We start from the raw sequence: 13,516 nt of genomic DNA on the forward strand, positions 1-13,516 counted from the left end.
TTTCCAAAGCCCCAGCACTCTTAACACTGTGTCTTTTTCAGATGGCAAGAAAACATTGATACCTTTCAAGATAAAACTCCCATTACTGTATAGTCTCATACAGGTAAGTGACAAATTATGGCTCTCATCACTGGTTTCAGCTGACACGAGGGAATCTGCTGTTCGTGACTCCACATCATCAAGCTGCATGGAGGGATGGGCTGGAGCAATGGCACTGTGATGGGCACCTTGTTATTTCCATGTACGCTGACCTCGCCTGCAGACTTGACAGCCTGTGGACACAGCCACATCGACTTCACGCAAGGGGAAACCTCGTTCCTTAAAGTCAGGTGTGAATTTCATGCACGAGAATCCAAAAGGGAATATGAGTCAAGAACTGAAACTCTAAAAGGAAATCCTAACTGCTCCCACTATAATTATTACATTCCGAGTACTGAGAAAATGTGAGCAAAGACTTGAATGGTTATCAGTCTTCTTTTGGAGTGAGTGATTAGTGATGGGAAGGGCACAGGAAATGGGAATGAAGAAATTTTTGAAGAAGTGTAAAGCAAGCCAAAATTCTGTTTGTTTTTTTATGAGGGAGGAAGTGGATGGTGTAAATTGTGGTTCACTGAGTCCTGTGACACTCTTGTCTGCATAGATCATGAGGATGTTTTTGCAGACATTCCTTTAATCCTCAGTATCATCTTTCAGAAGCCCCAGGTTTCCCAGGTACTTCTCCTGAGCAATGTTTGTGTTCAGTGTGAACTGAGCAGTTGAACATGTGTTCCTATTTTGACTTTTCAGAACACTCAAAGCCAAACCCTGCAGTGAGCAAACGCACAAACATTTTGTTCTGATCCACAGTTCATTTTGCTTCTCTCTGGTCTGTCTTTATTCCAGTTATTTATTTCGTGCTTCCTCATATCTTTAGCATCCTTGTAAGACATCATAAAACATTTGAAGAACAAGATGGTGTCTGGCAATTAAAAATGGAAGCAACAGCTAGTGTTTAAAAGCATGAGCCCTAGAGTCAGCTAAAATTGAAACTTGATTTCACATCTGTAAAATAGAAATAACAATAGCTATTTGGTAGGATTTGATATTTTAAAGAGCTCTAAGCACTGTGGCTGAGACAAAGTCAGCAAGCAATAAATGTTAAATATCATTACCCTGGGAGCTTCCCAGGTGGCGCAGTGGTAAAGAACCTGCCTGCCAATACAGGAGACACAGAGATGGAGGTTCAATCCCTGGGTCTGGAATAGCCCCTGTAGGAGGAAATAACAACCCACCCCAGTACTCTTGCCTGGAAAATCCCATGGAAAGAGGAGCCTAGCTGGCTACAGCCCATGGGGTTGCAAAGAGTCAGACATGACTGAGCAGGATCACACGCAGTACACTGGGATTATATAAACTAAATGGATACAATTCTGTGAGCTTGACATCAACCCCAGACAAAAGGCCTCAACAACTATAAACATATTTAAATTTGATCTTTAAAATTTGTATGATTCCCTAAAACCATATCTTGCTAGCCCAATATAATTTTATGGTTTTGAAAGAGCAATGATCCAGCTGTAGAAAAACACATGATGTCAGCAAAGGTTTTGAGAACATCCCACACAATAGCTTAAATGAAACTACATGGGCAGGACAGCTCAATTGGGTTGATTTAGCAAGTTAAACCTATAAGACCTCTAGATGGCAGTTCTCAGCCCTAGTTGCACATTAGAATCACTTGGAGAGATTAAAAAAAAAAATTTTTTTTTGGTTGTTTTTTAACCTTCCCCTGTGATGTTAAAGTTTAATCAGGATTGAGAACTACCACTGTAATTATAATGGGTTGAACCTAGAGCAGGGGTTTAATTAACCTGACCTGGATTTTGTCCTTAGCCAGTCCAGTTCACATTTTCATCAGTGACCTGTACAAGGACCTGTAGAAGGGGGCATGTCTCTCACAAGCAAAGGTGCCGCAAAACAAACATGATGCATGACAGGACCTTGATGAATGGTGACAAGCTGGACCCATGACCTGATTTGAGCAAAAGGTTTATTTAAATGCCAGAATCTAAGTTAACATGAAGGGCAGTGGTTCCCAAAGAAAAGAGTCAGCAGCATCTGAAAACTTGTTTCAGATGCAGTTTCTCCGGATCTACCCTAACCTATTAATTCAGAAACTCAGGAAGGTGGAGCCGATGGTTTTTTAAGCAAGCATCTGAGGGATTCCAAAGGATTCTGACCTCTGCCAAAATTAGAGAGCCACTTGCTTGTGGGTGAGGGGAAGTCACACTGGAGCAGTACAAAATGGGAGACACCTGAGTTAGCAACCATGGCTGTGAGAGAATCTCATTATCCACAGCTCTGCAGATCTACAGTTTTTGTTTCTGACTGCATAGTTCAGCATGAGGGATCTTAATTCCTCAAACAGGGTTGGAACCCATGCTTCTGTGGTAGAAGTTGGAGTCTTAACCGCTGGACCTCGAGGGAAGTCCCTATGGTTCAATCCTCATTTTCCTACTGCTGTGGAAATCTTCCTTACTTTGTGGATCAGGTCACATGCTTATCTCTTCTTTCCACATTCATGCTATAATGCTGTTCATTGAACATCTGGATAATTCCAGAGGCTGTTAAATAGTGAGAAATGTTGAATGTAGAGTATGATGATATAATAATGGCTAAACAAAACAAAACCAGCAGTCACCACATGCCAGGCCCTGTTATGATCCCCTTAGATGACTATTAACTCATTTAGTGGGGAAAGAAATGATTAGGATTTGATGTGTTTGCAGCCACAGAATGGTCAGCATTATTGGTTGAGTAGCAACAGGTGAAGGGCTGGTTCGGTTACCTTCCAGTGTTTTTGATAGATCAGTGTGTGCTTAGTCACTCAGTTGTGTCTGACTCTGCGACCTCATGGACTGTAGCCCGCCAGGCTCCTCTGTCTATTGGGATTCTCCAGTCAATAATACTGGAGTGGGTTGCCATGCCCTGCTCTAGGGGATCTTCCCAACCCAGGGATTGAACTCCCTCCTTTCAGGCAGATTCTCTACTGTCTGAGCCACCAGGGAATCCCTGAGAGATCACTAGGTGTGCTGTATGCCTGGGGACCTTTGGGATAAATAGTAAAATTGTTACCAGAATTTAAAATGTCATCCTCTGTTACCTCCCTCCTCCCCATCCTCTAAAAGGGGCAGGTGAGGAGGTGGAAAAGCATCTGCCTCAACATCTAGAGGGGACAAGAAAAGGCAAAGAAGCCAGGAGAGAGCCTACAAAGCCAACAAAGGGACAAGGAAGGGGAATGGGGTGCAGAGGGCAGTAGCCCTCCAAGTCCCCCGGCCTCCAGCTCCTGGGAAACTTGCAGGTGGTTCATCCCCAAAGTGAGGTGTAACCAGAGAGACCACAACTCCCTGCGGGACTCCTGTCAAGAATGTACTGCCCCGAGGATGATCCAAAGTTGCTGAAAGGAGCATCATACCTCAGAGCACACAGGCTGAGTGGAAGGACCAACCTGTGTTTCACCGGTAACTAATTTGCCAGTGTTTGTTTTACTGTATTTTACCGATAAAATGCCCAGCATTGGCCACCTTCAACTCTCTCCTGGATGGTGAGGGTTCAGCAGTGTTGGCCAGGTTGGTGCTTCCTGAAGTGTTTCGAGGCATGCCATTTCCAGGATTCGGCTACCTTTAGGGGTTAAAAATGTGTTAGCATGAGTTATGGATGCTGAGAAGCCCTGTAGTCAGTGTGATATGGTGATTTATAATAAGACATATGTGTTTGATCTTCAAGCAATGCTCCTAAAACCCTTGGAATTTCCTGTATTGAAGCTGATAAAGATGTTATTTGTTATGTTAATGAGGTGAATTTTGAAACCCACCTGAGGGGGGCTGGTTGCCAGAGGAACCAACCAGGAATTAAAGTTAGAACTTTCAGCTGCAAGCCCCTGATTTTCAGGGAGGGGAGAGGGGATGGAGGTTGAATCAATCACCTATGGGCAATGATTTAATCAGTTATGCCAACATAATGAAGCCTTCACAAAAACCCAAAAGGATGAGATTCTGAGAGCTTCCAGTTGGTGAGAACATGAGAACTGAGGGAGAGCGGGGTGCTCGGCGAGGACTGGGAGCCTCATTCCCTGACTCCCTTTCTCTCTTGCCCTGTGCATCTCTTCCAGCTAATTGTTCCTGAGTCGTATCCTTTAATAAGTCAGTCATCTAGTAAGGAAACTGGTTTCCTGAGTGCTGTGAGCCACTCTATTAAATTAACTGAACCCAAGGATGCAGTCATGAGAACCTCCTGTCCAGAGTCAGTCAGAAGTACGGGTGACAACCTGGACTCGCAGCTGGCATCTGAGCCCTTAACCTGTGGGGTTTGGTGCTCTCTCCAGGTGGTGTCAGAAAGGATTTGAACTATAGGACACCCTGCAGGCGTCCAAGAATCACTTGGAAAAACCCACACACACTGGAGTCGGTGTCAAAACTGTGGTCAAGAAACCTAGTTTCCACTCTTTCACTGTGTAGTCTTTCCAAAACATTTCTTCCCCATTGTTGTAACATCCTATTTAAAAGTGATTAAAGAAAACAACTTAGACGATACAAGCTACATTTAACACTTCACAAAGTGGGTAATCTCAAGAAGCTTTTACAGGATAAAGAATAAACAAGGATGAGACAAATAGAAAATATCTGATTAGCTGAGGCGAAGTTCCCCCCCTTGTTGGGAATGAGAAGGCCCAGAGTGGGCTTGGCCTTTGGGGACTGGCTGACTGGACACCCTGCATGTCTGGGTCAAGCACAGCATTCTCAGGGACATGAATGTTCTCAAATTTCGGATTGCTAATGGGGCACCCTGGAAAGGAGTGACTCCACCTTGGGCCTAGAGATTTATTTTAGAAGCACATAGGGTAAAGACTCAAGCACACAATAGAAACATACCAAATAAAAGCAAATCCCTCCAAAACTCCCTCAACACAGCCCCCAAAGGCAATCGCTTTTATTAGCTTCTTGTCTCTTCTCCCAAGAGTTGATAACACTTTCTACAGGAAATGTGCATGGGAACATTTTGGGTGGTAACCTGAAGGGCAGAGGAAGGGTGTGTGCCCCTGGGTTCTAGTGGGTAGAGGCCGGAGCTGCTGCCGAATGCTCCACAGGGCACAGACAGCCCCCACAACAAAGCGGCTTGTGCCCACAGCTCAACCTTGCCTGTGATGAGAAAGCCTGCAGTGGTTTGGAGACCTGAGTGTTATCAGAATCCCCTGGTGGGTGTGTTAAAACACGGATTGCTGAGCCCCACCCCCAAAGTTTCTAATTCAGTAGGTCTGGAGTCCCTTTTCCCCCACCATGTGCATTTCTATAAGTTTCCAGGGGATGCTGACGTTGCAAGTCTAGGGACCCCACTTTTCAAACCTCTGCCTAGGCCTTCCCTGATCTATGTGGACCAAGTGACACCCTCACACCAGGTCTGGGTTCCACCTGAAAGAAAGGATGACGGGGAGTGAGGAACACTGCCTGCTCTGCGAGTGCCGAACCGGGACACAGCAGAGCCTGTTTCCCGTTACGGTCCATTGGCAAGAACTTAATGGTGTGGCCACACTCCATTGCACTAGAGGCTAAGAGATGTGGTCACTAGCAGAGGCGTGCGAGCCCTGCCAAGATGGTGGAGGATTTCATGGCTGGAGGAGGCAGAAAGAATGGACGTCGGGATGGCCTGCAGCTCTACTGAGAGGCTCTCCAGCTCTGAGCCCTCCCTGCTCTCTCCCCACTCCTCACCTGCTCCTCCAGACACATTCCCTCTCCGCTCTTCTGGTGGCCAGCACACTCCCTCCTCAGGGCATTTGCACCCCCTACCCCCTCTGTTTGGAAGCACTGGTTTCTTCTCTCCATCTGAGTTACTCCTCAGAGAGAGCTGCCCTGCCTGACAGGTACCCCCTTCCCCCTCCTCCCTGTACTCCTCCCCCTGTATCCTGCTTCTCTGTCCTTGTTACTCAGTGCTCTCGACAGCAGAAGGCATATTTCTTTCTTTCTCTGTTTGCCACAGGAAAGCAAGATTTGTGAGGACAAGGCCTGTCTTCAGATAGATTTGTGCTGAGCCTTTAAGTCCATGAGCTTCTGCAGTGCTCATTAATTTGGAATATTTTCTTTGGGCTTCTTGCACCCGGTGTGGTTGGCAATAGGCCCTGTGGCCCTATCTGACATTCACAGTTGACCTTTTACCTCTCTAGGGTGGCCTCGTCTCTCTAGATCCTTGGGTTGCAGCTGGGGTGTGAGCCAGAGGAGAAAGAATGGGCTGGCAGCCGATTTTCCTAAGGAGGCAACACCAATTCTCAAAGAAGCATGTGACAGTCACACCCCTTTAACATAATAGCCCAATCAAAGGAGAGGCCTTGATTCATCTGATTTACCCCCATCAGAAAAATCATCTCCTATCTAAACAATCTTGACTTACAAGATTCTTAATGGCTCAAAAATGCCTTATCAGCTTAAGCCGATCTAAGAAAATAATCATTTCATAACTGTGATCACACAAGCAGCTCCAGAAACAAAATAGCTCAGCCCTGATGGATAGTTCTCACAAATAAACCAGGCAATCACACACTCCAGAAATAACTAGAATTTCGGTGACTTCATAGGGAGCCAAATGGAAGTGCCCTTGCCAAGTGAATGCTAAAGTCGTCCCATGGTCAAAATGTGGTCGGGGGCTAGACATGAGCCAGAAACATTTTGCTCCAGCTAGAGCCACTTTTCAAGTGGAACCTGGTTAACTTGAGCCCTAGCTGAAGTGTTATGCTTAGATATTAGGGAAAGAGGACGTAACTACAGTGAAATGAACTCATCTAAAGGGTCTGGCTAACACCAAACAGAAGCAGAATGACAGCAGCCAGCAGCAGGCCAGGAATCAGGGGTGACTCAGTGTGCCCTACACTGATGGCCCGTGCTGTCTGGAATCACTGTACCATATAACCTGGCAGGGTCCTGTAGGATTAAAATCAGGCCAGGCCTTGGTCCACAGGACAGAGGTTTTCAACATCTGGTTAAACCAGCAGCTGGTTAAAATAAAACCAGTTTCCTGTTATCCATAAAAGGCCAGTTATCAAAAGAAACTCTTTTTCTCAGCATTTTAATTTTTATGATTTCATGGTGATAAGAGAGCTTCCCGGGTGGCGCTAGTGGTAAAGATCCTGCCTGCCAATGCAGGAGACATTAAGAGACCAGGTTTGGAAAGATCCCCTGGAGAAGGGAATGGCAACCCACTCCAGTACTCTTGCCTGAAGAATCCCGTGAACACAGGAGCAGCAGGCTATAATTCATAGGGACACAAAGAGTTGGACATGACCAAAGCAACTTAGCACACACGCACATGCTGATAAGAAGAATGGACATTATTTTTCAGGAGAGTGTGCTGTAGCGATTTCTCTGGGACGTATCTTCTGGGACAAGGTGTCCATGTGACCTCTTTTAGGAAGGACGTGACAGTAGCCCAGACGACATCAGCGGATGCCCAACTTTGCCCACTGGCTCAACTTTGCAGCCAGTGGTGCTTCTGTCAGGGCGGGGCTGCACTCACTCAAGGTTGTCTGGAAGGGGTCATTTTGTTCAGACTGTTCCCATAAATTTGCCTAAAGCATAGGTGGTGATTTTTTTACTCCTCAGATTCCAAATCCTTTCAATAACTGGCTTGGCCGTTCGCATTACGGGCAGTCAACAGAGGGTGAATGCCTGGGAAAGCTGTGCCAAACCCGGGCTCAGGACGCCTCTAGGGATGTGCCAGAAAGTAGTGGCTCCGGCAGGGTGGGGACCTGTGCAAAACCACGGGTTAGCTCCCCGGCTTCAGGACTGGTAGGCACCAGCCGCAAAGTCCCATCTTGGCCTCTCCCAGGGTTTTCCAGAAGGTTCTCAAATTTTCTGCACAAGACAGGCATCATAATCCTGGGGTTTGATGGAGGCAAGTGGGGCTGCCAGCAGCTCCCAGTCAGGGAGTGCCTTCCTCGGTATTCATGGGTAGGATCAGACCTCAGTGAGCTTAGGTCCTCAACAGAAAATATTTTTCATGTGATGTCTTGGAAACTATTTCTCACAGGCAGAGGCTAGCTGAACCTTCAGAGGCCACAAGCAGACACTCTGGAAACCAAAGAAGCTTTTCTGGGACTGTGTGAAAAGACTGTCAGTGCCCTTGCAGCTTGTGGTCGGAAGGTCTTCGCTTTCACTCTTCTTTCTTCCTGTTTCTTCCCCCATGAGGCCCCTTCCCCAGGAGGCTCCTTTTATTATTCCTCAGGGATAATAGCCTGATCCTGAAGGTGGCCTTCACTCCAGCTGCAAGAGCTTGGAGAGAGGTGAGGAAACGACCTCCTCGGAAGAGGTGGGTGTTTGAAGCTCAGCTATCTGCTCTTTGGAGGGCAATTGGCTTTTTTTTTTTGGCCACATCACGTGTCTTTTAGGATCTTAGTTTCCTGACCGGGGATGAAATCCAGGCCCTTGGTAGTGAAAGTGCAGACTCTAACCACTGGACAACCAGAGAATTCCCAGCTTTTTATGTTTTGTTCACAGTGCCCATGACCCATCCCCACCCCAAGACTAATATCCAAACTGTTGAGGGACTGGCTGTGAGAAAACAGAGGGCAGTCTCTCTCACCAGACTCCTCACACTGGCCTGCAACAGACCTTGCTTCTCTCTCGACATGCCTACAATTATCAGAGCCTCAGAGCAGCTGGCATCAAAGACTCAAGCTGGAGCCCCCAACACAACTCAACGGTAAGTCAAGCAAACTCTCTAGGATGTGCCATCCAATACAGTCACCACCAGCCACATGTGCAGGCCAAGTACTTGAGATGTAGCTAGAGGGAACTGAGATGTACTATAAGGATAACATAACACCAGACTCTCTAAAACACCCTCTTACAGATTTCATTTTGGGGGGCTCCAAGATCACTGCAGACGGTGACTGCAGCCACAAAAGTAAAAGACGCTTGCTCCTTGGAAGAAAAGCTATAACAAACTTAGCGTATTAAAACCAGAGACATTACTTTGCCAACAAAGGTCCATAGAGTCAAAGGTACGGTTTTTCCAGTAGTCATGTACAGATGTGAGAGTTGGATCATAAAGAGGGCTGAGCACTGAAGAATGGATCCTTTTGAACTGTGGTGCTGGAGAAGACTCTTGAGAGTCCCTTGGACAGCAAGGAGATCAAACCAGTCAGTCCTAAAGGAAATCAACTCTGAATATTCATTGGAAGGACTGATGCTGAAGCTGAAGCTACAATACTTTGGCCACCTGATGCATGTGAAGAGCTAACTCATTGGAAAAGACTCATGCTAGGAAAGATTTAAGGCAGGAGGAGAAGGGGGAGACAGATAATGAGATGGTTGGAAGGCACCACAGACTCAATGGATATGAGTTTGAGCAAGCTCTGGGAGTTGGTGAAGGACAGGGAAGCCTGGTATGCTGCAGTCCATGGGTTTGCAAAGAGTCAGACATGACTTAGTGACTGAACAACAACTAATGTTTATATGGATCACATTTTGAAATGATACTATTTTTGATATACTGGGTTAAATAAAACTGACTATTAAAATTAGTGTCATCTGTTTGTTTTTACTTTCTTTCATGAAGTTACTGGAACACTTTAAATGACCTGTGAGGTCCACATCACATTTCCATAGGACAGCACTACCCTAGAAACTCAGAAAGAAACTTCAGTGTGGTCTGAGGGTCAGCGACATGCCTAGAGAAAAGCAGAGTGGAGCTGCACTGACATGGAGGGGGGATTTATTTCATCAGAGAAGGAGAGAAGGGCTTTTCATTTTGGGAGAAACTGCTTTAACTCACTAGCCGACAAGCAGGACCAGGGCAGCAGGAGGAGCCAGACACTAACTGGATTTTACTCATGTGCCCGTTTAGCTCGGCAGCTTTCCAGTCTGCATTGGTACACTAGGGGAAGGAATTGGGAGCCTCTGATGCTGCGATTCATGGGGTCGCAAAGAGTCAGACACGACTGAGCTACTGAACTGAACTGAACTGATGTGATCTGCCCGGAGAAGGCAATGGCACCCCACTCCAGTACTCCTGCCTGGAAAATTCATGGACAGAGGAGCCTGGAAGGCTGCAGTCCATGGGGTCGCTGAGGGTTGGACACGACTGAGCGATTTCACTTTCACTTTTCACTTTTCATGCATTGGAGAAGGCAATGGCACCCCACTCCAGTGTTCTTGCCTGGAGAATCCCAGGGACGGGGGAGCCTGGTGGGCTGCCGTCTATGGGGTCACACAGACACGACTGAGGTGACTTAGCAGCAGCAGCAGCGGATGTGAGCTGTCTCCTGGCCTGTCAGCCCTCCAGGAGGAGAGAGTCACCTGGCAAGCCCTTGGTCCAGCCAGCAGCCAGGACAGAGGCATTTTTGTATCTGGGCAAAACAGTCCAGTAGCAACAACTGCTGCTTCAGTGGTGCGGATCTATCCTCTAAGGACTTACTGTCTACCCAGTGTTCTCAAATATCCCATTCAGTTGCCTGTGTTTCACACAGAAGGAGGAAAAATCCCCTGGGGGTTAAAAAAAAGAGGCAGAAAATCACATGGGATAAGAGAGGAAATCAGGGGTTTGCCTCACTCCCCGCTTCAGTTCCCTGAACCACCACGTTCTACCTGATTCCAGCCTCTGCTTGGACCCCAGGGCCCCCTCCAGTGCTGGCCACTCCCAGTCAATCAGGTACAGCCCGCGTCCCTGCCCAGCACCCAACCCGCGCCTCGGGCTGTGGGATGCAGGCGAAGCATCCACCAGCGGGCTCTCTGAAGGTCTCTGCTGGCTGGGGAAGCGCCACTTGGGCGGGAGTGTTGGCCAGCCGCCGGCCCGGCGGGGCCTGAGGGCCCTGCCCCTGGGCCAGTCCCCACAAGCTGCCTCTCTCGGAGTTTGCATCTGCTCCAGGGGCCTTTGTTGTCCAGGCCTCTGGTTTCTGTTTCACTCGGCAGGTTCCATCTGGCATTTAGATATTATAAATAGCCGCTGCTAGGGTGTGACTTGGGTGGAAACCTGGAGGCTGTACTCCACCCTGAAGGGGAAAAAAGTCTTATTTAATTCATTTTTGGGCTTGGAGGCTTCTAGCTGTTTAGAATGCCAATTAGGTGGCAGCTGCACGGTTTTTCCTTTCTCTATCCCAAGATGGCCTGTCTGATTTTTCTGGCCCGGTTGACTTAAGCTCTTACAGGAGGATGGGTGGGGTGGGCTTGGCAGGACTCCGGCGGTTCTGAACGCGGGCTGGCTGAGTTTTGCTGACTTTCTGCCTGTGGGTGGGGAGTGGGCAAGTTTCCGCAGAGGATCCAGCCCTTCCCTGTTTCTTCCATGATTTAGGAGCTTGGGAGAAGAGGAGAGAGGTTTCCCTGAGGGTGGGGAGTGCAGCCAGCCAGTGCCTGAGGAAGCCCCCAAACCAGTGCCCTAACCGATCCCCCCCGGAAGAGCTCTAGACCTCCTGGCTCCCTCACAACTCGGGTGGGTCTCTGCACCAGGCATCCGGCACTGACTGTGCTGCTGTGTAGGTCACATCCACTCTGAAGTGCTATTTCCTCATTAGTGAAGTGCGGGTTGCAGTGCCCACCCAGGATTCTGGGGAGGGTGGTATGGCCCAACGCACAGGCAGCTCTTGGCGCAGCGCCTGGCCCACAGTGAGGGCCCACAGATGTCAGCATTCATATTAGACTGAAACATAACGCCAGATAACATGCAAAGCACCGTTTCTGAAGTGTTCAGTGCAACTTACAGGAAGACCAAAGAGACTGCAAGGCTTCCAATTACCAGCTGAATGTTGCTACCTAAAATGATATTTAAAAATGAAAGTACCACATAATAAAATACAAAATATTTACTAATACATAATAGAAAGATCATGACAAGATGAAATGACAGTGAAAAAGCAAAGCAAGTGAGTATGTCAGCAGACAAAAGCAAGAAACATCCAAACACACGTGCTCCAGGAGTCATCACCGTTATTAGAAGTCCTTGATGTGGGACCTTTTGGCTCCTTCTCTATGTATGTAATGATTTGCATTTGTGTGTGCGTGTGCGTGTGCGTGTGCGTGTGTGTGTGTGTGTGTGTGTGTGTGTGTGTGTGTGTCTGGGTAGGTGGAGACTGAAGCTCTTAGTGAAAAGAGTAAATGAGTAAGTAACACTTCTTTGTGGACATGCCTAGGGCTCTTAACAATCTCAGCCCTGTCAGCAGTGGTGACGGCGAGGTTTCCTTAAGGGTCCTCTCTGGATTTTTCTTGAGAAAAAGCCAACTGACAGCCCTGTGCAGTTCCTTTGGCCAAGACACTCTTACCTCTTTGGGACTGCCCGAGAAGAACGGGAAAATTCTAAAGGAGGGCTCAGGTTCTGCCGTTTGGCAAGAGGAACTTGAAGTCATTAGAATTAGGTCAAAGATGTGAATATGATGTCATTATTGAACAAATACTGAGTCATCTGTTCACTTTACAAGTAGCTTTGGTTGTGTGATTAATTAGGATGAAAATGTATTGTTCATTTTAACTTAAATCTAGAGTTCATTCCAGAACCTATTGAACTGTATAGTAAGAGGGTAAGACGTGAAGCAGTTTCCCCATTGTCTTCAGATTTTATCGGTTGTGAGACACTATAGGTGTTCAAAGATGGCTGGTTGCCTTTCTCCCCTCTGAGCTGCATCCTTCCCTAGCGTGATGGAGGAGGAAAGGAATATGCAGCCACCTAATGCAGCATCTTAGCTGCCCCACTGAGTGAACAATTCAAACCCTATGCATCCCAGGAAAATCTGACTATAGAAACTTTGGGGCTTTCTAGGTAGTAACACTGGATGCCTTCAGTTCAGTTCAGTTCAGTTCAGTTCAGTTGCTCAGTCGTGTCCAACTCTTTGCGACCTCGTGAATTGCAGCACGCCGGGCCTCCCTGTCCATCACCAACTCCCAGAGTTCACTCAAACTCATGTCCATCGAGTCGGTGATACCATCCAGCCATCTCATCCTCTGTCATCCCCTTCTCCTCCTGCCCTCAATCCCTCCCAGCATCAGAGTCTTTTCTAATGAGTCAACTCTTCACATGAGGTGGCCAAAGTACTGGAGTTTCAGCTTTAGCATCATTCCCTCCAAAGAAATCCCAGGGCTGATCTCCTTCAGAATGGACTGGTTGGATCTCCTTGCAGTCCAAGGGACTCTCAAGAGTCTGCTCCAATACCACAGTTCAAAAGCATCAATTCTACGGGGCTCAGCTTTCTTCACAGTCCAACTCTCACATCCATACATGACCACTGGAAAAACCATAGCCTTGACTAGATGGCTAGTGTGTGTGTGTGTGTGTGTGTGTCTGGGTACGTGGAGACTGAAGCTCTTAGTGAAAAGAGTAAATGAGTAAGTAACACTTCTTTGTGGACATGCCTAGGCTCTTAACAATCTCAGCCCTGTCAGCAGTGGTGATGGAGAGGTTTCCTTAAGGGTCCTCTCTGTCGATTTTTCTTGAGAAAAAGCCAACTGACAGCCCTGTGCAGTTCCTTTGGCCAAAACACTCTTACCTCTTTGGGACACACACCAAC

Source organism: Capra hircus, chromosome 6, assembly GCF_001704415.2.
Source record: "Capra hircus breed San Clemente chromosome 6, ASM170441v1, whole genome shotgun sequence".
NCBI classification, from domain to species: Eukaryota; Metazoa; Chordata; class Mammalia; order Artiodactyla; family Bovidae; genus Capra; species Capra hircus.